Below are 27033 nucleotides of genomic sequence, written 5' to 3' on the forward strand. Positions count from 1 at the left end.
CTACTACTCTTGATATTGATTCATGTTATGTGTGGGATGGTAGAACCCTTAAACTTTCTTTTATCCATGAAGTACAGCCATGCCTGCATGGAACCTGACAACCTTTTAGCAGCACCCAGCTGTTTGTCACAGTAACCAATAACAAGAAATGGTGAATCAAGATGAGTATCTCCTGGATGGCTCTGAAAGAATTTACTTACAGAACATGTGGGATCCATTCAGCGTTCTTTTAGTTTAACAAATTTTCTCTATGAAAAACTGTGTAAAATTTGTCTTTCTTCGGTGCTACTCTGCAACTGTTTTCTGCCTGACCTCTTCTACCTCCTCAGAAATGTATTATGCCTCTGGTTAGTTTTAAGCTACTTATGATAGGGAAGACTATATGTTTTTTTCAAGTGTTTAGCAGGAATAAACAGGGCATTTCAGAAAAGCAGATTTCTAAGGTGATACCAGCTTTTTCTCAGGTGAGTATTACAGTTTTTGAAACTCTCTGACCACCACCCACTTCCATTGAAGTAAATTTGTTTTTTATTAATTAATAGCTCTTGATCTGACTTTTCATTCTGAGCTTGCTTGCATTGCAATAAGTTGGAATAAGATGTAGAAAAGTCAGTCCCCATGTGTGAATGATAGTCCTACTCTAGAATTAGTTTTTCATATCTCTGCTTAGCTAAGATATAGTGATAGTCGATCCTAAAATATAAACCAAACCCAGATGGAAGAGCAGAAGACCTGGGAAAGAAGGGCTTAAAATTATTTCTCATTCTGTCCTACCTGAATGCAATCAGGTCAGTCTAAATTTATCATTCTCACTTTCCCTCTGCAGCCTGAGATACATTCTGACCCTCCTGGTGTTACTGGGTTTGGGAACTGTTGGCACAAATGGTTTGTGAGCAGGCATTAAAGAGGAAAACATCAATGATATGTCTATACAGTGGAGGCTAAATGTGTTACACAGCTGTTGTTTTCTCTGTAAGGTATAAGTAATCCTTAGAGGGTGAGACCTATGAAATACAACAGCCATGGTCTGAATGGCCTGGTGCCACCAGAGAAATTTCCTTCAAATGATTCTATTCAGTGTTAACCAATAGCACATGAATCATCAGGCCAAATTCATTTCAGATGTACAACTCTCTTCATTCTATACATTTGATCACTGGCTGGGATTAGGTGAAACACGTAGAGTAGCAGTGTACACTTCCCATAAAAAAAACCCCTGCATATGGGCTTTTGCTGGAGAGAATGACTGTAAATATTCAAGAGCAAAGAGAAGCAATGGAAAATTTGTGGCTGTGATTTTGAGTTGATACTAGAAAAATATTTTTCATCATAAAGTGGAACAGTTCAGATATTAGCTAGCAGTTCTCCAACAAAGTGACATACACCCCCTATTAAGAACAGTCACATGAAAAGAAAATAAATACTATTTTAGTTGTGGTTCTTTCTGCATATGTTTTCTAAGAGATTGTTCTGAAATGGCACTTTTTTATGTAACAATCACGTCTGAAGTTTTATCCTGTAGAAGTGAAATTGAGTGATTACTTTTCAATCCCTCTGCCAGTTTTTTACAAGGTCTTAATCTCATTCAAGAAGTAATAGACTAAGGAATATATTGAATACACTGGGTAATTAACTGAAATTGAAGTCATTAAACAACTAGAATAAGTGGCAGTTTCTACAGGCAGAATTTGAAAAAAATAATAGAAGCATGAATGATTATAAAGAACTATTTCAGAAGCATGAACAGGAGAGGCAGAAGATTAAGGACGTGCTGTGTCTTTTTCTAAGTTCTAAAGAACTTCTTTCCTATGTGTGTGTTCCAGGTCTGCAAGTAAACATTTTTGCTAGCATAAGGAAAACTCAATGAGCTCTGTGTGTAGGTAACTAAATTCTACTCCTACTTATCTATCTGTTAAAATGAATGTTTGTTTATATAGGTTCCACTGTAAGTAGTTTAGTCTCCAAGGCTGTCAAAATGTTTTTAAAATTGCTTCTATCATGAGGTTAGGAGCCTGAATTTCATATTTGGATGCTGAGCACTATACACTAGCCATCCCAAAGGCCAAGAAAACCAAACTGTATACTGTTTGACATGTTGCTTGAATGGAAAAGACTTTTCTGATTGTGTTTCTGTTACAGTCAGATACAGTTGTTGAAGATCTCATGGCTTCCAACACGGTATCAAAAAACCAAGGAAGACATGTATGAGGTCCTCTAATATGAGGAGTTGGTCTACACAAACCTGTAAATATATAACAAGAATTGGAAATCATAGAATCTTAGAACAGTTTGGATAGGAGGCGACATTAAAGATGATTTCATTCCAAACCCCCTTCCATGGCCAGGGGCACTTCTCTCAACTTTTATGCGCAACTTCCGCCAATGTCTTACCACCTTGACAATAAATAGTTTCCTGTTAATATCTAAAGTAACCGTGCCCTCCTTCAGTTTGAAGCCATTACCCATGTCCTATCAGTACATACCCTTATAAAATGTCCCCCTCTCTGTCTTGTATGCCCCTTGAACTACTGGAAGACTGCTACGAGGTCCCCCTGGAACCTTCTCTTCTGAACAACCAGGCTGAACAACCCCAGCTCTCTCAGCCTGTCATAATAGATGTGCTCCAGCCACCTGATCACATTTATAGCCTCCTTTGGACTCATTTAACACTTTGTATTTTGGGGGCCCCAGAGCTGTATGAATATGGGTTCTCATGAGAGCAGACTATCAGAGTATCAAGATACATAAAATAAATGCAAAGACTTTGTTCCTCTTGGCAGAAAAAAATATTACTATGCCAAATCTTTTGCTCTTCTTGGTCAAGTCAGGTGGGGGCAAACACTGGCATCACATAACCAGATCCCTTTGAAGTAGCACTCCTGAAATTCTCAAAATCCACTTCAAAAATACACAAGGACTGGAAAAGGACTTTTCCTGTGTTTCTATTATAGTCAGATACACTTACTGTTGAAGACCTCATGGTTTCCATAAATGGGACCTTCTAGAGCATCCCACAGCTCCCTGTGTCTACCTAAGGTCACTGTTCTTTCTGAAAGGGCAGATAAAATTGGATTTAAATATGTCTAAATTTCTACCCACACTGTATGAATTTGCTTTGTTGGTGTGTCAGAGAACACTTCTCCTGCAGAATATGCACAGTGTCTGTCTCTTAGTTTATATCTAACCAAGTTAGACTGCTATTACCCTTTCTAGTGGCTTGTCTGAGGTTAGACATTCAGAGGGTAAATCAGGAGAGAAGAGATGAAGACGTAGGAATTGATGAGACTGTAACTGTAAAGAGAATTTTCTTTTTGTACCCACATCACCAATTCACTGGAGCAAGAACTATGACCATGCATCTCTATAAAGCTGAAATTTAATTCTTTCTCTGTCTGAGACTGGAGTTTGTATATATCTAAAGTGATCATGCTGATTGCAAGTTGCACGTGTTTCAGATTTTAAGTAACGATGGTTATCACAAGACTAGAGTTGGATTTAAAAAAAGGTCCTGCTTCCTATAAAACCCAGACTTTATAAACAATTACAGCAATATATAATTATATATAGAGTAATTAAAATGGTGATTGCAATCTCTTATTTCCTCCCTTCATTTTTCTTCTGTACTTTTTTTTTTTTAAATAACCCTTTTAAGAATGAGGAATCCTTTGAGAAAGATTTCTGGAGGATATTAATGGCAGTAATTCTATTTGCTAAGGTTGACGAATATAATAGACAGTATTTTAAAATTAACTTTGATGAGTACTTCTGTCTACAGCTGTTAATCCCTTCTTAAGAGATTAATACAACTTTCATGGAAAATCTCTAGGCAGGGATAGATTTGATTCCTAAATAAATTAAAGCTATGTCTAAATAGAATTAACACATGATTTGAATATGAACATTTGGTAAATTGCTCATACCACACCAGCAAGGTATTTTATGTCTTATTACGGTTCAGAGAATAAAGTACTCTCTGTGTTGCTGCCTGATTATTTTTTTACATTGTTTGCTGGTGAACTTTTAGTAAAAATAGCAGATAATACTCTTAAAAAGGAGGGGTGAGGATATGATGACAGATTTACAAAGGTATTTGGGTAGCAATATATACAGATAGACTGTTAGAATAATTTTTATGTGAAGTAAATAGCAACTTTTAAAAAAATTACTGGTGTTCAGAGTCCAGCATAAAAGCTTAGTTTTCAAATACCTGAAATTATGATTTGAAACTTTTTACGTTCAAATCCTTTTGTGAAGCACAATGATTCTTTATAGATTTACAGCCAAGAGAAGAATAGAGCACTTTTTAAACCACTTGTCAATTTTTGAAGTATTACTAGAAAATATGACACAGATACACACAGTGCTAAGTTTTGTAAGATGGACCTGATTTTTATTTTTTTGCAAATAGAGGAGTTGTATCATTTATGGATGAATGCACTATGTGAGATTTATGTTAAACCCATTTTAGGGTATTACCTGATCTTTATGAAGTAAACCTCCTTGCTAAGCTCAGTAGAGCAGAACTGATTGAATCCATTACTGTAATTTTTTGCTTTCTCTAGAAGATACTAAACTTCATGAACTTTCCATAGATTACAGTAAGAAAAAAATTCTCTCTGGACATAAAATGCACACTTGGCAGCAGAGGTAAGTTGAGCATGGATCCTGCTGGCTCAGTCAAAACAATATCCCTCCGGTAGAATTTTAAGTATTCCACATGAACTGTGTTCAAAGTTTAATTCTTACTGAAGTTGGAATTACCCTCTTTTGTCCTATTAGTTTAACTACAAGACAGCTTTGCTATTTCAAAACCATGGGTGTGCATTACTATTTTTGCGGAACAAATATGATTATAGTATAATCTTTCATAACTTCTAATACACAGATTGTTTTTTGTCAAGATGTTTTACTGAAAAAAATTAAATAAGATCTATTTCTTATGCATTTGCTCTAACTTTTCAGAAGATATTCTGAAAGAATATGAAAAATAATGAAAGTTAAAGTGTGAGAAAAATATTTCAATGCATATGATACAAATTTACATTAGCTTCTTAAAAAAAAATCTGTTTTGTTTTACAGGCTTTCATATTTTCAAAGCCTGCAAAAGTGACTATAAAATTCTTTATTTTTTTGATTTTTTTCTATAGAATTGAACTTTCAGAATATATATATATTTCATATTTTATTTCCTAGCTTTATAAAAATAAAACATAACTGAAATAATATAAAATCAACTATAAAAGTATATTCTACACTGTGTCTATTAAATTTATATTATTTTTGTTTGCTTTTTCAAATTTACTCTTTTTTTTTTTTTGCAAGATTATTTTTCCACCTTTAAAATAGAATTCTAATTATGCCATTGCAGTTGTCCTCCACTCCTTGCCAATAGGAACAATGCACTGTTCATGCATTGTTCATTAAAGTCTTTACTGTCATCTATACTTGTTGTTTAAAGACAAGAAAAATTTAACACTAACTCAAAAAACAGAGGCAAGTGTGAAATTTTCTGGAACTTAATTAACATTGCCGCCTATTAAATTAGAGCTGGGTCTTTAGTACATGATAATTTGTTTTGATTTTATCCATCAGATGGTGGTTAAAACTAGATTCTCCTTAACAGTAATATTCTGCCCACTTCACATTCTGGGCTCTGCAGATGACTTGTGCTTTGACTAAAGCTTTATTTTTACTACTGATCTACTCTGGCCTGAGTGTGAGACACTGTGGTGTGAGTGGTGGTGGCTTAGGTTGGAATGACTGACTATTAAATTTAAATTTTACTTAGTTTATAGTTGTTTAGAAATATGTCTGATCATGGTATTTATACTTTTCTGGCCTAGTTTTAGTATGTAATAAAAAAGCTCTGAGAAATCAAGAGTTGCCAATAGTTTTTTATACTCTGTTAATGATAATAAATTTTATTAAAAAAAAAAAAGATTAGGAAACAGAAATTACTTAGAATATTATCATAAACTATTATCATACTTTAAATAATGCCAAGATGAGCTGCACGATGTTAGTTCCAGTTAGGTATATTTACAGAGAATTTAATAGAATTATTTGATTCTTCTTTGGCTGGGGTAGAGTTAATTTTCTTAACAGTGGCTGGTATGGAGCTGTGTTTAGGATTCATGCTGAACACAGGATTGATAATTGAGAAACGTTTTTGTTATTGCTGAGCAGGGCTTGCACACAGCCAAGGCCTTTGCTTCTTTCCACACTGCCACGCTGGTGAGGAAGTTGGGGGTGCATGGCAGGTTGGGAAGAGACCCAGCTGGGACAGGTGATCCAAAATGACCAAAGGGATATTCCAGAGCATATGGCATCATGCTCAGCATACAGAGTGGAGGGAGGTAGGAGAAAAGTGGGATATATTTGGAGTGATGGAATTTATCATCCCAAATCACCATTGCATGTGACAGGACCCTGCACTCCTGAAGGTGGCTGAACAATCTGCCTGCCCATGGGAAGCAGTAAATTAATTCCTAGTTTTGATTTGCTTGTTAGGATGACTTTTTCTTTTCCTATTAAACTCTTTTTATCTCAACCCATACATTTTCTTGTTTTCATCCTTCTGATTCTGTCCCCAATCCTGCTGGTAGGGAGTGAGCGAGTGGCTGTGTGGGGCTTGGCTGGGGTTAAACCATTACATAATCCTAAAATATTATTGGTCAGAAAAATCTGTGGTTCAGTGGGGGAACATAGCAGGAGGATTTCCTTTTTCACCAAAGAATTGTATTTCTACTTTCAACCCACTCCTCCTCATCCTGCAACAACAACAAAAAAGGTGTTTAAGAGTTCTACTGCTCAGAATTCAGAAGACACAATACTAATCCCTATGAAAAAAAATCACATCTGAAGATCTTCTAAGAAGGTTTGACTTTAACTCCAGCATCTGAGGAGCACATAATGAATGGCTGGTGACCTATTTTTTGCTCTTTAAAGTTCTGTGAATTGTGCCCTCAGTCTCAGAGTCATCTATGACATACTTTCTAAGAGAATTTTAAAATACAGAATTGGAATGGGGCAAGACTGTAGTGTCACATTATTCAAAAAGAAAATATTGCATTTTACAAATTTCTGGGATAATAGTAATATCTTTTCTTGGCTTTGAAATAAAAGGTCCAGTGAAGATTTAATGTTCAAATGTCAAATGAAGAGTTTCTGAAATCCCCTGTTTCATTTCAACATTTTTATTTCATAGGCTGATGAAAAGTCATATGAAAACAGAAAAGGTTTTACAGATGATACAGTGATATTTTAACTCCAGACATAGCTACAGGCTATGAAGAGTAATGCAGTGTCCCTGGTGTATCATCCACAGGGAAAGACAACAGAATATATAGAAAGTCTGAGTCTGTTTTATTAATTTCCTGATGGAATTTCAACAAACCAATGTGATTAACAGATTGAGATAGGCTTTCCCAATGCTTATCATCACTTTTAGCCTTACATCAGTTAGCTAACTCAACTGTGACAAACAATCAAGTGCTGTTGTATTTAAGTAAAGTAAGAAAATGAAAGATTGTCTTTCTTCACAACTCTTTTGAACTGTCCAACTCTATCAGTCAAAGCTTTCAAACCCACCCTGTCCTTCAAAACACAAATGTAATAGGACTTAAACCACTACTTGCAAGTGAGGACATGGTTAGTTTTTCAGCATATAGACACACTTAAAACAATTTACTGAAAGAGAACTTGTTATGTACCCTTGTCACGTCAGCCAGAGAGCTATTGTAGAGCATTAAGGAGATAAGAAAAATTACAGCTAAATTATTTTTTTTTAAAGTGATAAAATAAATTATAAAACAACAGTAGGGTTCTTTTTTATCTATTTTAAGGAAATTGGTTAATTTAGCACTTGAATGTAAATATGCTTTCTCCATATGCCAAGAAATGTCAAATGAGTGTGGTATAATTACTTTGACACTATCCAAGTATTATTCTGTGTAATCTAAACACATCATGTGTTTTCATGAGATAGTGGCAGACAGATTTTTTTAAAAATCTTCCTAGACCAAAATAGCCAATGTTGATAGGTTTTGCGTTATTATAATAAATTGTGTTTGTCTTATGTGTAATTAAAATTAAAAAAAAAAAAACAACATTAGTAAAGAATGTAAGACTGACAACTGAAAATGATAAATTGTCCTTTCTGGATCAGGTAGAAATTGCAGTATAAGGGTGATTGCATTCTTTAGTGCATTGTGTCCTCCTCTGTATCATTCCTCAGTTGTCCTAACATTATAGATCTAATTCAACTTTGAGACTACTGTAAAGGAGAAAGAGCGTGAAAATAAGTTCATTTTCCACACGTTGTTGCATCCTCGATACTGAGGACATTAACTGCAGGAAGTATGTATGGTAGTAATAAAATCTGCAATGTATGTAACTGGCACCTTCATCAACACATTACATATCAAGTAAACAGGACCAAATAGTTCATGTATCCTCCAGATTCTCTTACATATAGCTTTTTCAAATATAACTGGTGTGAGATTGGTTGCTAGCTACATCTTTATATTAGTTATGCATTCCTCCCTAAAAATATGACTGAGCTCTTTAGAAAGGCATATTTGTATCTCATGATAGTGAGTCAACATCAAAAAGGAAAAGATATGGGTTTTTCATATTAGTTTTCTTTATCTGAATTCTATCAAGATAGTTTGCAACGAGGACACCCCTTAATATTTCTTCCTATCTTGTGTTTAGATATACATTTAGAAAAAACGAAATAAAAGGGTCTTAGGTTGTCCTACCAAAGGTAGTCTGAACACTGAGTGTACCAGTGCACACAAAATTGTAGAATCATAAAATGATGTGAACTGGAAGGGATCTTAAAGATGCTTTGCTTCCAATTATCCTGCCATGAGCAGGGACACTTTTCACTAGATCAGGTTTCTCAAATCCTCATCCTACCTAGCCTTGAAACATTCAGGGATCTTCCACAACTCCTCCAGGCAACCGTTTCCTTATACATCCACCAGCAAATGTATGTTATGAATAGAGACTAAGGTATGAAATAAAAGGTACTAGAAAGATATAAAACGTGGTGATGAAAACATCTTTGTTCATTTCAAAACAGTGATGGACACGTTTCTCATGCATTAAGATTTCTTATTTGATGGATGTGCCATTCTGCAAGTTGGTGGTTCAACATTAACTTTAATGGAAAGAGACAACACCCTGCTGTGCCTCACTTTTAAAAGAATTGCTATTGCTGCCTATACTCAGCACTCAAATTGGACTGAAGGAAGTGCCATATCCATCTATCATTGCCAAATGATAGATTTTCATCAGTTCTTAACAAAATTGAATTGCTTGGACAGTCTGCTGAGATAAATTTAATGTTCTTTGGGAAAAAGAATATTCTTGGCCTAGGAAGCTGAATATCAACAACTCAAGATGAGTTCATAGAACAGTAATACACTACATAAGGAAAATCTTATACCAAATAACATTGTTCTATCCCTACAGGTTTTTAATTGCTTATCAGGTATCTCTTATATTAGCTAGGAATATATTATTTTCCCATGGGTTTAAATTGGATATGATTGATTTTGTAAAATCAACCTTAAGAGAAAGTGCGAACAGGAAATTTTATCCTAGTTATCTTCTTAATGAATAGGTGTTCATTCCTGAATCTGAAGTTAATATGGAAAGAATACCAAATAATAAATATAAATTTATAGTCTTACAACTGAGTAGAGTGAACAGGAAAATGAACAGTGTTATGTCTCTTTTCTGCCATGAATTTAATATATTTAAATGAAAACCCACCTCTACACATAAAACCAAGCTTGAACCAATTCCAAGACCTGAAATTAAATACTGAATTCTCATATAACTGTTGCAATAGACCCTTAAATATAGAAACAGAATGGTTTGGGATGGAAGGGACCTTAAAGATTATCTTGTTCCATCTCCCCTGCCATCAGCAGGAAAACTTTTTACTGGACCAGGTTACTCAGAGCTCCATCCAACCTGGCCTTGAACCTTCCAGGGATGGGATTCCAACAACTTCTCTGGGCAGCCTGTTCCAGTGTCTCACACCCTCACAGTACATAATTTTTTCCTAATAGCCAATCTGCATCTACCTTTGTCAACTGAAAGCCATTTCATCCTTGTAAAAAGTCCCTCTCCAGCCCTCTAGTAGGCCCCTCCAGGTACTGGAAAGTCTCCCTGAAGCCTTCTCTTCTCCAGGATGAGCAACCCCAACTCTCAGCCTGCCTTAATAGGAGACATGCTCCAGCTCTTTACTGGCTGCTCCTCATTTCAACAGTTTTATGTCTTCCTAGTGTGCTTCTGTACTTGAAATAACTATTGGAATTTAATATTCCGCTTAGGTTTAAAGATGTTGTCCCAAAGTACCACCAATCCTAATAAGAAAAAGAACTAATGATGTGTGGCATACCTGGAAAGGTAGATGCTCTGTCTTTGGAACACCCAGAGCAAATTGTCAAGCTTAAATTATTCCATTATTCCACTTAGACCAGGAGTTAACTCAGTGCTTAGACTTCAGGTAATGCAGAAGAGGGTATTCAGGATACAGTGGCATAAAAGAAGAATATTGTAAGGAGTTTAATAATTAGCTGTAAATGAGGAAAGACAAAAATAGGAAAAAAACTTATTCTACATAGTTAAACATTAGATTATCCATCTAATGGAGCTGAGAGAGGAGGGGTTTTCAAGAAAAATATAGCAAAGAGGGAAATAGTAATAGGTCTTTTGGTAGAAAGATCAGGGTTATTTTTCTACTTTATTTTAAAAAAATTAAAAGGAAAATGCAATATTTTTTAAAATACTTAATATATCACTGTTGCCAGTTATTAACCTCAATATCTTTTTATATGTGTAAATAATATTGAAAAAAAATTAAAGTACAGGCAAGAGGAGACAAGTCCCCTTCAAACACCAGATTTTATGCCAACAAAATGTGCTTTATTAGGTGATATCAATGAGATTTATTAGACAGACATGCAGAACTTCAATACTAACATATGATAGTGTGACCTTGTTAATTTTAAAGCTGGAAAAGCTTTTCTTAAAAAAAATCTTTCTTTTTAATTCCCTCTTATTTTCTGAAATATACTTTTCTCATGTTGTGTCATATCCCACATTAAAGTCCTGGAAGGTTTAGAGGCTAACAAAAAAAAAAGTAATTTAGTAACATGAGCAAGATAGATATATGTATGTGTGTATATATATATACATATATGACAATTAAATGAGGAATAGGTTCTGAAAATAAATTGAGTTATCTAAAAATGTCCTACTTTATTATTTCACATATATTTTCTGATAAGTCAAATTCATTTTCAGAACCCATTCTTCATTGAGATATCTGTCTTCAACAAGAACTTTTGTTTCTTTCTTGGTCAGTTTGCTAGTCTAAATTCCTGTATTAAAGGCAGTTATGTTCCTGATGAAACTTGTCTGCATTAAGACTTCTTTCCAGTAAATATTGAGTATAACTTATTGAACATCAGTGGAAAAATAATGCTTCTACTGAAGTACGAAATATACCAGAATCATCCATAAAAAGTTCTGTCCTTATTAATTCCATACAAGTTAAAGAAATTATTCTATTGCTAAGTACAGTCATAAAGCATGCAAGCTTCATATAGTTTAACAAATTGGGAAAACATTTGTTTCCCCCTGAACATTAAATCCATCCTACCATTATTTCAACTTAAATAAAAAGTATTATTAGTACCAGCAGTTGAATAAAGAAGCTTGTACTAAGTCTGTAGTCTACCTGATTCATGTAATAGAGAATATCCATAGTCAAATTCACCTCCTAATATAAGCATCTTTTGAGACACATCTTTAATGCTACCAGGCATTACTAATCCTTCACTGAATGTTGGCAAATATTACTGTAAGAGTTAATGTGAACAAATAATTTAAGCACTGTCATGCAGTCAGATGTATGCCAGACTTTTACTGAAGTAAGAAATGCCTGTGAAAGCATGGGCAATTGATAGGGATTTTATTTATAATTTCAACAGGTTTGATGCAGAAATGCAAAATTAAATGTACTCAGTGTCATGGTTTGACCCTAGCACAATGCCAGGGCCCCCATGAATGGTATATTTCCAAAATGGTTGCTGTGAGATGTTACCCGGGAACAGAACAAAACAGGCTCCCATTCGGGGATGGAGGGAAAAACACAACATTTTATTAATAACAATATCCATAAAGGAACACACACACAGAGCAAAGAATAAAAACTTTCCAAATACATTCCTCCTCCCCCCCTCCCTTTTCTCCACAGAATGAGATAACACCATAGATTCCCACCTTTCAGGTAATCAGCTTTCAGTCCATCATCATCTTTTCAAATAATCCACCCTCAAATCCATCGGGGAGAGAGAAGTCCTCCCTTGCACCATAGGCTTCCCCCCCATGTCCAGTGCTCTCACCACTGGACACAGGCCAGGACTGCTTTTAGGGTATCTTGTTTAAGGATGCTCTACCCAGTTCCAAAAGCAGCAGTCTCTCAACTTTGGGACACCAGTCCCCCCCCAAATTTACCCCCTGGGGCCGAGGGGCTCGTGAACAGAGATCTTCCCCTCCACGGAGACAGAGGGCATCCCACACCCTCCTCAGCCGTCTCTGTTCACTCCACTGCTTCACTCTTGGCTCCAAAGTATTGTCTCCCCCTAAATACAGTCTCCAGGTATGGGTCTGTCCATGGCCATACAAGAAAGAGTCCCGCTCAAGGCCACTCCATCATCTCTTCTCACCTAGGATTCTTCTCATCTCTTCCAGTTTTCCTCACACGCAGTCCATCATCTCTCTCTCCTCATTCTGATTCAGGAGGAGCAGTATTTGCAAGGTTTCTATTACTCTACCAAGGGGTTAAAAACTTCGCCTCTGCCTGTCCAGGACTCCCACAGCTGCCGGGCACCTTCTCTCGCCACCTCCCCCGCTTCTGGCCGGCTGAGCCGCCAGCACAATCTCTGTCCCTCTCTCTGGGGGTGGGGGGGGGGGCTGCCCAGACATCTCAAATCTCTTCCACCCCTGCATGTTCTCCTCCACCTCTGCAGCTTTTGGGGCTCCCGGCCTCCTCCCTGTCATGGCCTTCCCCTCCCCCACCCAGACACAGCTGGGCAGGGGAGAGGTCGGACCTTACTCACCCACGCCGGATTCCCAAAGAGGAAGTTCTCTGGGAATCTCCTGCTTTTAACCCCCGTGTGTTCTCAGAGGCGTATCCAGACCCTTAGTGGCCACATCAAATGCCAATTTTGAATTTGGCCACTAATTGGCCGGACTTAGACTTTTCTAGAAACACATTTCCGGCCAAACCACGACACTCAGGTACATGATAGTGATGACATTAGAAATGGGACAAAGCTTGTCAATTGACATCTGTACCAAATGTGTCCAAAATAGTTTCAATTTTAGGTCTGACTGTGGAGGAATTGGATAAGAGCAACTAATTATTATAAATGTACACCTTTCAGTAAACATCTCAGAGTTTTTCTTTCTCAGTGTTCTCATCTGTTAGCAAAATTGATTTACATTCTTCAAATGATATCTATAAATTGTAATATATAGATTTTAATACTTCTTTTTGAATCAAGCATCTGCAAAGAGTCAGCAGTTTACTCTTTGCTTATGATTATGGAAATGTTCATGATCCACTGATTATGGCATACATCAACTAAGGAGCAAACTGAACTTCTAAGCAGCACGTTTGTAAGTATCCCCAACAGCAAGGCAGTATGCCAATAAATTGTAAGTCATGTGTGATGAGGGACTCTGCAACACCACACTGCTGTAAGCAGCTGACTGTTTATGAACGCAGTGGCACAGCAACCAGTTATATATAGACTATATTACAGTAGCCCTGAGCATCTTTCAGAATGGAAGCTGAGTATGCAGAGTTGAAAAGTTCATGAGTGACCTATAACAACCACACAGAAGGCCCTCAAAAATGCTCATGTGAGATAAGGAAATACTAGGAAGAATTTCAGCATAAAATTAGAAAGAGCTATTAAAATCTGATATTTTTTCTGTCCCAGGAAATTTATTTTTCATATTTTAATTCAAAATTATGATGAAAATACTTATATTTTAAAAAAAAATTCAGTGGGTCTGTGTAATAATATACTGTGAAAATATTTTTAAAAATTCTTGATGAAGAACTTAAACATCATATATTTTATTTTAAATGTTACATATTTCTTGTGAAGTTTGTAAGATCATACCTGTTCACTACTTTTCATCATTCAGAATTTTCCTTTGGACCCACAGATATGATATGTCCTTAGAATGATAAGATGTTGGTTTAAAATCTTTAAATATATTTTGTTTCTTAAAATTATACCTTCAATTAAAATTTACATCTTTTTTTTTTGCACAGATTTGCAAATTTCTGATTTTTCTTGTAAAAATACAAAATATCTGCTGACTTACCTTACAGTTCTAACTATTATTAAAACAGGTTAATGTTAATGTTAATAATGAGAGCAACCATTAATTTGATATTTCCTGCAATAAGTAGAGATTGAGGTCAATATAGGATATATCTATTTTGTTTGGGAATAAAGATGAAGCATCAAAGTTAATGTGATATGACCAGTTTCTGTCACAGGCTAGAAACGCTTCAATTTACTTTACAGATATTTTTGTTCTTGCTGAAGTAATTCTGGCTTTTGTGTTATTTGGCATAATGTCAGACTATCCCTTTTAATACCTTCCAGGGCATTTTACTTCTTTTACATTGGTTATGTAGACAGAGACATAAGAACTAATAAGCCAAGAAAACACCAGAAACATGCTACAACTTGCATGTGTGGCTGTAGGAGTGGAATAGAATTGAGAAAAAGCAACATTTTTGTTTAAATGAATCATCTATTCTTCATTTAAAGGGGAAGATACAAAATTCCACCCTTCATTCTTTACCAAATGAACTTTTTGTCTTGCAAAAAAGATCTAATCAGATGATGTAATTTCATACAGATAAAGACTGTAAGAGACAACACACATACAAATGTTACACACCTCTAACACCCACCTGATGAAACTCAATAATAAAAAGGGAGCATTTGTCATTAAGAAATTAGAGCTATAAAGGCATGAAATACACTACCATTATTTACAGTAGACATAATCAGTTATGGTTTGTTGCTTCTTTCTGTTTGTCCTGCTGTGTCATGCATGCTAAAGTCAGTGTAAAAATCAATGTACATCCAAAATAAAAAAGCAAAAAGAATGTTACATATTTGCATACATATACATAACTCTCTTTAACTTGTTTGTTTACTTTAAAGGCAGCACTTTTTAATAAAAATACTAGAAATACAAAGACAAAACATTTATCTGTAACATCAGATCATAGCTGACATTCAATATTTGATGACATTAACATTAGGTTTTTTCCATTAATGTCATTGGGTATTATATCACAAACTTAAAATTTGTATGTTTAATACTAATCACATGGATTTCTTTCTGTGATTTTTTTTCTGTATCTTTAATCATTTGATATCTTAAATGTCTTCAATATCTGACAAAGTGATAGAATTTAGAAAAGGCATGAATATAGGAGTGGATTTTAAAAATAAATGAGAACATTTACCTTGTTTTGAGATGACATTTTTGCATTAAAAACAACTTAGCTCATCTTATGTGTGAATTGGTGTGTGTCAAGCAGTGAGAATAGCAGTGAGTGGCAGAATTGCTTTAAATAAATGCGTAACCTCTGAAGCTAACTCTGCTCCAGCATGTCTTTACAGTGTGAAGTCAACTAAGTGTATACACCTATGTGCTTTTACAATCCAAACAAAATAAGTATGAATGCTTGTGAATAATTTACACAACTTTTTTATTGAGAGAACAATTTCATGCAGGGTTTCACTGGAAATTCATTAGCAGGGCAGTACTGATATTTAAGTGTCTTCATTATGCAGAGAAAATTACAAGTGTGCCACAAAATAGAGAAACACCATGAAGTTAACAGTGACATGCATAAATACAAATTGATGGTCCTCTGCTCTAGACAGTTTGTACATGCTGGGCATCATAACTTCATTTTTATAACTTTATATATAGATAAAGGTAGGTAGTGCTTTACATAATCATATTTTCCAGGTAAGAATAAAGACTGTATAATTGGTGCCAGATTAAAAATGTACATGGGGAATATTCATCAGTTACAGCAAGAGATGAAAATGTGTTGAAATTATATGTACAGGGACATATATATGACCCTTTTCCCATTTTCCCCCTGTTCTTCTCTTTTTAATATTTGAATTTTAACCATGGGCCTATTTAGACATTTTGTTTACACAGTACAAATAAAATAATACTTAAAATTCCTCCCCCATGCCATATGCATATACTTATATTTGCTTTGAGACTGACAGCCTTGGTAGATTTTGCACATATCTTCTACATTCTGAAACATAAACCTTTATTGGAAGAGAAATTATAAAATTTATGACATGGTTTAACTTTTCTGTGCATTCCCTTCTCAAAGCAGTTTACAGAAGCAACTGAAGCAGCCTGAAATCAGGCCACTCAGAAACTGCAGCCCATTGTCTGTATAAGGAATCCCACCTTTTCCACAGCACTTCAGTTTCTGCTTTTCAACATTAGAGCTATTAAAGACATCAATTATGCAAAAGGTGAGCTGAACAAACTCTCCAAATAAATTGATGCAGGATTTAATTTCATTTCAGCTCTAATCAGCAACTCTCAACAAGATCTTTCAATGTGAGGTATTACTTAGAGCAATGAAATTCTCAAAATTCAGCTTCCTATAATTTCTATGAATAGCTTTGGATTTTTTTCAAATAAGGATAAAACAAACACAGGATGATCACATTCATAAGATCAAACAAAAACATTTCCAAACAGAAGAGGGGAAAGCAGAAAACCTGAACTATATGTGATTTCAGAGTACCATGAATGAAAAAAGAAAGGAAATTTAAGGAGATATCAAGATCCTGCAGTACCACGTATTCTGAAATATACCAGAAATGTCCAAAAGTTATACTGTGAAAAACCTGGTAATTACAAGTCTCTGTCATCCGACCTTGTCAAAATCTTTTCTCCAAACGCTCCTATTGGAAACAAAGCTGAGATAGGATTTTTGAGATGACAAAGCTGAGATAGGTGTTTTATCATGTTATAGGATATTCATAAAACTGAATCAAATAATGAATCTTTCAACGAAGGGAGGAATTTAATGATTTTCCATATATCATATGTGCCTGGAGGACAAATTTATAAAAGCATATATATGTTAAAGGGCTCAGAAAAGCATGCATTTCAAGAACAGCTAAGCAAACAGTAATCCTTCTAGATTTCTATATCTAAATGTCTTTCGTTTTCTCTTTTCATATTCTTCAGAACTGCCCAGAATTTAGGAAAAAACAACATTAATAATGTAACATAAATACGTGTCTTTCTGATTTTGGCTCTGCCTAAAATATTTAAAAAATTGTGAGTGAAAGAGCAGGTCAGAGTGTAATTAACATTGCCCTTTGCTTTATCACTGCAATGAACTCATTGTGTTCAGATTAGTTGCTTATGGCTCCTGCTGAAACCTGTGAGAAATTACATTGTTCTTTTCTTCTGGGGACCCTTACTGGTTTTAGGTTACCAGTAACTTAGTGCAAGTTAAGATGAGATGGTGGGTGGGCTTGTTTATGTCGTGGGTAGGGGCATCCTCCGGTATCTAGTGAACCACAGCAGGCTGTTACTTGCACTTTTGTCTTGTTTTCTCTAAGACAAATGTGTCCAAGAGAAGGCTAGTCACAAGAAGTTTGGACAAAAATCCGGCATGGCCACTTTATCTCAGGGCAAGAACTGTTCCTGGTCTTTAATTGATTGGCATAGGCATAGCCTATTAGTTTTGTCTTTCCCTGCCATTCCTACCCCCTTAAATTAGAAACACAGATGGAAAAGCAGTGAGTATATAAAGTAATTTGCATCTCATTTGCCTATTACTAAATGATTAAGCAAATCAGCATGTAGAAAGTTCTTTGGAAGAAGGAAAAAAGAGCCTGAAATGGAAGAGTGGAGCCAATGAAGCATCTGTTTTTGGACTGAAAATTTCTTTATGACCTCCAAGAAACATCACATTTTTGAAATTATATCAGTACTTGACCTTTTAGTCCTTAAGAGCAGAAGGGAGGAGAAAGAGGAAAAAAGAACACAGAAACAGTATCTTCTGTGAGTCTGTCTGTATTTTTCTGGGTCTTCCATTTGCAAAGACTCTATGTCATCACTTAAGAATGCCAACATCTCTCAGTGATGTATGTGCTGGGAAGGTGCAAGAGAAAATTGGGGCTGAAGAACAGATTCAGAACATTATAGGGGACACAGAGCAAACGAAATAAAAATATCAAGATTCTTCCAGGTGCCTCTAATACCATTAAAATTCAGATAGGGACTGAAAATTCACGCTATTTGGAACCTGGTGCAATTTCCTGTGTCCTCTGTTCTATGATGCATTCTGCTTTTTGATCCAACACAGTTAGAGATTTGGAAGCTGAGGATAAGTTCATTAAGGTCTTTATCAAGATTTGATAACTGGACATCAGCTGAGATGACAAGAGCATTGCAGACCAGAAAAGCTGGGAATTTAATTTCTTTATTTTTAAAAAAAGTAATATACATCAAATTTATATTATAAGAAAATGCAAAATATTGTATTGGAAATATTAATATCCAAATTATTTAACTCAAGTTGGGATATTTCTACTCAAGACAGTATTTGTAACAAGTAGGAAAAAATACAGGACAATCTCAGGCCATATGCTATGCAAGAGGACAGACTAAACATTGGCCTTAAATTCTACTGCCTTATGGCTTTCAAATCTGTGAATCATCAATCTGAGATTCTTTTTGATTGACTCAGCTCATTGCAAGGGAGAACGTGGGGGTTCAGTCTGTACTATCTGAATACTGACACAATGCAGAAGCTATCAGTAATGATCATAGTTTACACACGTCACTATTGTGTTTCCTAGCCTTAATTTAATAAACTCTAAGTTGCCATGGATTCAGAAGATAAACATACAGATTTTTCAACATAAACTGAAACTATGACATTCATATGTCACTGCTTGTAATATAGAATGAAAATTTATGGTCTTTCAGCTAGGCAAGGATTACCAGAATCAGATGATGCCAGAAATCTAAGGTGTGGGTAGGTGGAATAGGAATCAAGAGGGGAGTTTCTATGGTTCACCGACCTTCACTCAATAAAAATTTCTTTTTATAATTAAAATTCCATATAGAGTATATGAATGGGTGGAATGTCAAACTTTAAATCACTTTCTAAAGCAGATAAAGAATTCAGTACTTAGACTGCAATTTGTAAAATGGTTGTTTAATGTCTTTGGAGAAGAAACTAAGGAGAGTGTGTTTAGACTGATGTGCATAATTTTTCTTATCTGAATGTGGATAAAACTGCTAAGCATTTTATTTTACATTGACATATCCCATCACATATTATTTCTCAGGCAAGTTCAGTAGCAGAGAGAGGGTCAGCATAGAGATCTACATATTTTTTTAGTAGCTTATTGTGGGTGTATTTCATTGCTTTTCAGGGAATATTTCTTGAAATGCCAGAGCAGGTGCCTTAAAATGCCTCATATTTTGTGCAAAACCCCTCACCCATAAAAACCCTGCTATGCATGTTAAATCTTAATAGCTGGAATATATGATATTAACAGACCCCAAGCTACATTACAGCAACATTATGAAACTGAAATTTATACCTAGAAAAAGTCAGGGTATTCAGTGTAAGTGATTTAATTTGAGCTTTACATCTTTTCGCACTGTCTGAGTGACATGACAGTGTGAAATCAATTTGTAATGTTGAATATTTGAAGGCTGAGACCACAGTGTAAATGAAAGCAGGCAAAGAAAGCATAGGCATCACCAACTGACTGCTAACTGGAAGGAATGTAGGGGAATTAAAAATATATCTTTTTCTCAAAACTACTTTTATGGATGAATATAAGCCTGATTAATTAAGGGGTTAAGATTACCAGGGACAGGGAACACATAATATTGTTAGTTATTGTTAGTTTCCAGTGACCCTGAAAGTACAGTTGCCTAGAAAGAGGAGGTTACTTATTTTCTTGGTATTAGTTTTATTCAAAGCTATTCTACTCTGGAAAAATCCAGTAAAAGGAATAAAATCCTTAATTGTTGGGACCCTGTATGCTTGCAGTAGATGAGGTAGGAGTTATCACAGACTATAAGAACAGTTATAAGAACAATTTAAACAAATGCAAATACAGCACTTTAATTCACTAAAGTTAATTAGTGAGACACATAGAAAGCTTCCATGAAACTCCTTTTTTCTACCTCATCCCTCCTAACTCTTCATCACAGAGAGTAAATTCCATATAATTCTATATGCTGCTGAGATACAATCCATCTGTGGGTTATTCAACAGAGGCACATGCTTCCAAGATGTGCACATCTCAAGTAGGTTTAGAATAACCACTTATATTTCTTATTAAAACAGACAGTAGTAAGATGTGGGAATGGTGTGTTTTGGACTGGGCAGTGTTAAGGGAAAACACAAACAAGAACAGTTCAATACATAACAGACAAGTAAATTGTAGGCTCAGTGTTAGATACCATTTCATAAGGCTGAAATTTAAGGAGCTTTAAGTAGTGTCCCTACATTAGCAGCAGCAATTTCATCTGTTGAGCAATATTCAAAAATATTCATCATAGCTTTAAAGAATGATTAGTTGAGGAGCTTTCAGTGATATGGGCAGTATTTGGTTCTCTTATGATTTTTAGTCTGATTAGTGAATGTTCTTCTAGACTATTTATTTAAATTATGAGTTAAAATCTCAGTCTTGATGATTTAAATAATAAAGGTACAAGGCACATGAAACTGTCAAGACATTTATATTTCTTGCTAACAGTACCTTTGCCCAACTACTTTGTCTTTTGAATAGCCAGTTGAGATACATCCACTTGCAATGTCTCAACAACATTTTCATGGCCCTTTCAAATCTATTTTTACATTGTAGATTTCTTTGAATAATCCACCATTTTTACTCATTTTCAATCACTTTCAGTCATCAGTACTTAAGACTTTGATGAGATGTCTTCTACAAATGCAAATATATAGATTCATTCTTAATCTCCATAGATTCCAGTATCCCAATTCCCTTTCTACAGGGAGTCTAGGATCAAATTTGAAGTCAAGGAAAAGAAAAGGGCATGGCAAATACATGGAAGAGGCTAGGTGTGTGACCTTCAACAGATGAAGATAACACACTATGCTTTAGATTAGCCCTTTTTCTTGCTTTCTCCATCCAATCATTAAAATTAGTTCAGTTTAACAATTTAACTGACTCAGGATCTGCTTCTAGTATTGATTTATGTTTCAGCACCATGTGGTTTTTATGACTGAGTTATTGCCCCTGATGGGAATAGAGCAGGTTTTTACAATGGAAATAGTGACAGGCAGACCCTTAGCTATTGTAATGTTACTAGTGAGACTGTGCAAATATAAAGGAGCTCTTGAGGGAATTGCGATTACATTATATGTATTTATATATTTTCCTGATTAAAAGCTGCCATCCGTGTTTTAATGGGAAAGCCTGGGAGCATATAAATCCTTTTGCCAACAGGCTTATAAATAGTCTGGATTATTTAGACCAATTCTGACATTCATGGCTGAAGATGCCTCAAGTATAAATTCCGTCTTTGGAATAATGCACTACTAGCTGAAAAAAGGATAAATGCTTGAGTCTGGAACTAAAAGTAAAAATCAAAGTTTAAAGAAAGAATAACCAAAATTGCATCAAGTCTCAAAGATGTCAAAAATGAGGTCTGCATCTCAAGACACAGCCTGTTCATCTTAGGAAAAATACCAACTTCAGGATTCAGAATTAAGAAACTCAGGTTAATATGGACCTAATTAATTATATTATTAATCTAATTAATATAGATAATTATTAATAATTTAAAATTAGTTAGCACAATTACCCTGACTTCTAAAAACTTCACAAGATATCTGAATTCAGGTGACTAGATGCATTTTTGCAGGAGGACCCTAAAGAATAACAAATAATTCAAATATAAAGAATAACAAATATTTCTGGTTCAGAGTATAAGCTACAGAATTTTTGAAAATTTATATGAAATTCAAAGAGACAATAATAGCAACCATTATGAAAATCTGGATAATGTTCATTCAGACATAGGAATATTGAGGAACATATTATTTCTTGTAGGTATCAGAGGAAACCTATAATATTTTTATAATATAGAAATCCTTAGTTATTTAGTTGCTCTCTTACAGATAGACTTAATATGTGTTAGAACTTCCCAGCTAACAGAGTTTTTTTCCTTCCAACTAGGCAGTGAGAGTAGTGGAGCTGGAGAAAGTTACCTGTGCTCTGATACAGCCAGTTCCTTGCACAGAACTTCCATCTCCTGGTGCAGGCACTTCTGTACTTTTTAGCGAATACTACTGCACAAGTAGAGAATACAATTGCCTTCTTTCAAGTGGCATATAGAAATTTTATTCTCACTTTTCAAGGGCCTTGGGACACCCATAGGTCCTGCCTGCCTTGACTACTAGCCTGACGGGATCCTTACCCATGCACCTTCTACCCTGCATCTGGATCTCCAGCTCATGCCTGAACACCCAAGGTAGCCTGGGCAGTGTCATAGGTCCACCTGAGTCTAGTCCTACTTCTGCTGCTGTAGATTACTGACAGGTTTCCTGGATGGACTCTGAGCCTACATACTAACTTTGTTTTCTGTAGTTCCACCTATCCTGCAGTGATCCTTGGGTCCTTTTCCTTGTGGAACAACCACCTTCTTACTCCTCTGCAACAGCAGCTTTCATTTTCTTTCCTTTTTATCTCATCTTTTTTCTTCATATTTATATAATGGCTGATCCAGCTTGAAGCTGAGCACTTATTTTTCACTTAACAATGTGAAGTCTTCAGGCTACAGTTTAATGGGAGGCCAAAGGGCTGCTAATAATACTTGAAGTCAGTAGTTCAGAAGTCAAGTGCATTTAGACTGCCATCTGGGTTTCAGTGAGAATGAGAATTCAAGAAATTCTACCTACTTTCTCCCTTCACCTTTACAGGTCAGCCTGCAATGGTTTAATAATAGTACTACTTACTTTTAACCTAAGCTCCTCCAGCTGAGGGATATAATGTAGTTCATTTCTCTAGAGAGGCTTAGATTTGAAGGTGATTTGTTTAAAGTCATAGATCAACAGGACTGAAAAGGAGGTTGTTATGCCCAGTACAGCCCACATTATGTAACCCCCAGTTTGTGCTCAAACTTCCAACCATGCTCCAGTGTTCAGTCGGAATATCAGACTGGAAATCTTTTGTCTATTCTTGCTCAGCCTTCATATATACTTGAGGGAAACAAGAAAATTATTCCGGAAGATAGGCCTGGCAGATCAGGTTTCTTACTTTTGGCAAAATATGAAGCATTTTCTCTGATCTCAGAAACTGTAAAATTCTAGAAGGCTCTCCTGTAATCAAGAGTACGAGACCTGCACAGTCTACTTTGTGATGTAGCACAGAAAGTGGCTTTAGAAGTTCTCCTCATAAAGAGAGGAGTGTACAGCAGTCAGGGGACAACCTTGAGACCTGTTCATTAATGTTTCTGTTTTCCTTGGAGAAAAGGCTGCAAAGGCAGAGATGCTACTACTCTGACTATCTCTAGCGGACAAAGGTTCACCTGGAGGAAAATATTTGCAAAATGCAAGGAAGAGGCAAACTAAAAATAGGTCTTTCCACTTCTTCCTCTTTCTGCTGTGAGGTCTCAAATAGCAAGATGAACAGAATTAATTTAATTAGTTTCAGTAATTTTTGAAATTATTTCTTTTTAATCTCAAAATAGTGATTAATTTTAGTTACTTTCTTTGCAAAGGAAGTATGCACTGAAATTAAACATGGGAGACCAACATTTACAGCCAGCATGGAAAGTGAGGGATTGGTTTATCAATTGAATGACAGATTCTTCTATCTATAGATCTCTCTCTCTTTGTCTTGCCCTGAAGTCTTGAATCATAATCATAGAATTGGTTAGGCCAGAAATGATCTTTAAATTAATCAAGTGCAACAATTAACCCAACACTGCCAAATCCACCGCCAAAAACTATGCCCCCATGTTCTACATCTGTGTCTTTTTAGGGAAGCATCACCTTCAAGGAAGGGGGCCCTACCACTTTCTGGGGAAACCCTTTCCAATGCTTGACAACCCTTAAAGTGAAGAAATTTTTCTGGATATACAATTTAAATATCCTCAAGTGCAACTTTGATACCTTTTCCCCTCATCCTCTTTCTTGATTCCTAGGAAAAGAAATTGACCCCCATATCATTAAAACTTCCTTTCAGATAGATGTAGAGAGCTGTAAGTTCTCCCCTAAGACTTCTTCCAGCTAAACTCCAGCTCCCTCAGATATTAATTACACTACTTGTTCTTTAGATTCTTTCCTAGCTTCCTTGCCCCTCCTGGACACACTCCAGCACCTCAATGTCTTTCTTGTAAGGAGAACCCCAAAGTGAACATATTATTCAAGGTGTGACCTCACCAATGCTGATTCCAGGGGGTCAATCACTCTTGCTGACTACATAATTTTTGACACAAACAGAAGACCATTGGCCTTCTTGTCCACCTGGACACACTTCCAGCTTGGAGTCAGGTTGAAAGGAATGACAATTTGCTGTTGCTACCATACCCTTTTCTGCTAAAACTGTAAATTCAAGGTGAATAGTAAAATAAACCCTAAATATATTGAAGCAAATTAATTTCCAACTTTTAATGTCAAATTTGAAAAGAGGGAAGGAGAAAACTAGGGAGGGGTGGCAGTAGGGTTCTTGCCATTCTTTTTATCTTCAAAAGTTATCAGGCTTAAAATTTTCCATTGCAGATATGAGACCTGCTTGACATGCTGTTATTATAAAAAATTTGTAGCTAAAGAGACTGTTACCTAGGGAAATTTACATATGTAAATTAGCATAAGTTGAACATGTCATTGCTGGAGTTTTCTGCTTTCTTAGTTATTCAGTGCAACAGTTATCTGTGTACCAATTTACACAATTTTCTCTGCGGTTCTCATTTTATGAATGTTTATTAATTTACTAACTAGTCACTCTGAGTCCCATGGTACTTTTTCTATATTGAGTTGGCTGCATCCCGTAAACTATTATGCCTATAATTTTAGTTTTAAGTAGAACTTTTATTTAAAATACCTGAGAACTAAATTAAAAATCAAGTTTATATTTTCTGTTTATACAGCTGTGACACACAAAGCATTTCATTTTTTTTTATAAAATGAAATGAAATTAATTTAATTTGAATTATTTAAATAAATCAGTTTCACAATGGTACTATGCAGGCATGTGTTGTTTTAGTGATCCCATATATTTCTATACAAGTTAGTTTGTGTTCTTTTTTTAATTCTTGGGAAATATGGTTTGGTTTGTTTTAGTTTGGTTTGATTTTGTTTTGCTTTGTTTGTTTTGGGGGATTGTTTGCTTGGGTTTTTTGTTGTTATTGTTTTTGTTTTGGGGTTGTTTTTGTTTTGTTTTGGTTTGGGGTTTTTTTGTTTGTTTTTTTTTTTTGTTTTGGTTTTTTTCTAAATTATTTTATTTCTAATAACTAATATAAGAATGGCAGTTCCTCTAGATTTTTACCAGAGTTTAAATCAAAGACAGTATAGATAAGGTAAAGGAAGAAGCCAGTCTTGGTTTAAGATGGGTCTTTCTTCCAGGTATAAATAAGTCATGTCTTGCTGTGTGTGTTTCTCTATTCTTTCAGAGACTGAAGCATTCTCAGTCAGGGATTTTCTCATCCCACTAAAACCACCTCAGGACATGTAAAAGACAACATCGATAAACATCTTGTGGAGATGAAGCAGACTATGAACCATAGCGTTGGTAACTGTGGTAGGAATTTTAATGTCTGACTTGAACAAATGACAAAAGAAATTGTTCGTTAGGCCAAATGATCTTTTAGTGAAAAGGAAAGGAACCACTGGAGTGAAATTCAGAGCAGGCAAGCTTTAATAACTGTTTCAGGAGCTAACCACAATTTGAACAGCCTATTCTATTGAATTTATCTCCCTGGTCATCAAAATGTGCTCATAAGCAAAATAATTATTGTGCTGCATGAACTTTACTGTGGAGAGAATAAGGAGCTGTCCCACATGATATAAAGCAATGTGTGTATACCGAAGCAATAGAGACATTCTCAAAGGATTTGCAGCATTGCTGTATGCCACATGCAATTCCCTCTAAAATGAACTTTCTTAAGGTATAATCTCTTCCTGACAACAATGAATTCAATGTGCATGGAAGGTAGATTCAAATCATCACCCAATGAATTGTTTGAAAGTGTCAGCTGAATATATTGCAGTTGTTACCACATGTGAACATATATTGCTAAATTCTTACATGGTTAAAGTCCTTCAGTTTCACAATGTTTTTGTATGAGAATATTATAATAATGATACAAAAAGTGTGATACAATTGAGTTAACTCCTGCCCTCCCATTGAAAGAAAAAGCAAAGTTTTGAAAATGAGTAAATTGATCTTAAACAACTAGGGAAGAGGATTGCCTAGAAGAAGATGACTTCCTTCCACATCCCATGGCACCAAAAGGCTACATTAGTTTCACATTGAAGCCATTTGAGTCAATTGCATTTCCAGACTTTAACATCCCATGGAATTGCCTTGTCATTGTGACAACCAAGAGAAAATAGGATAGGAAAAGGGAGGAAATTGCAAAGCTGAGAGGAAATTAGATCAACTTTGCTTGTCAGAACTATAACTCGTTGCACCCTGGATCAATTACCAACATTAACTGGAGTTGCTTCTCAACAGATTAAGCTGGATTCTTTGGAGGTGAAGCAGGAGTTGGAAACCAGGGCTACACTGACTGATCCAGCTCCCAAACTATCAAGTCTTTTTTCTGTCTTTCTGTTATTCAGTGAATACTTTACAGAATAGCAATAAAAAAATAAGTCTTCTTGAAGGGAAACAGAGAGAATTATGC

The 27033-nt window shown here is 35.5% G+C and overlaps 1 long non-coding RNA gene across 1 annotated transcript; it reads left to right on the forward strand.

Annotated features, from left to right (window-relative positions):
- The first annotated feature begins 1149 nt into the window (after positions 1-1149).
- Positions 1150-27033, forward strand: LOC135302091 (uncharacterized). Its single transcript, XR_010363785.1, has 3 exons — positions 1150-1880; positions 16493-16640; positions 25798-27033. It is a non-coding gene; the product is annotated as an uncharacterized LOC135302091 (long non-coding RNA).

This window comes from Passer domesticus, chromosome 6 (genome assembly GCF_036417665.1).
Source record: "Passer domesticus isolate bPasDom1 chromosome 6, bPasDom1.hap1, whole genome shotgun sequence".
Classification (NCBI taxonomy): Eukaryota; Metazoa; Chordata; class Aves; order Passeriformes; family Passeridae; genus Passer; species Passer domesticus.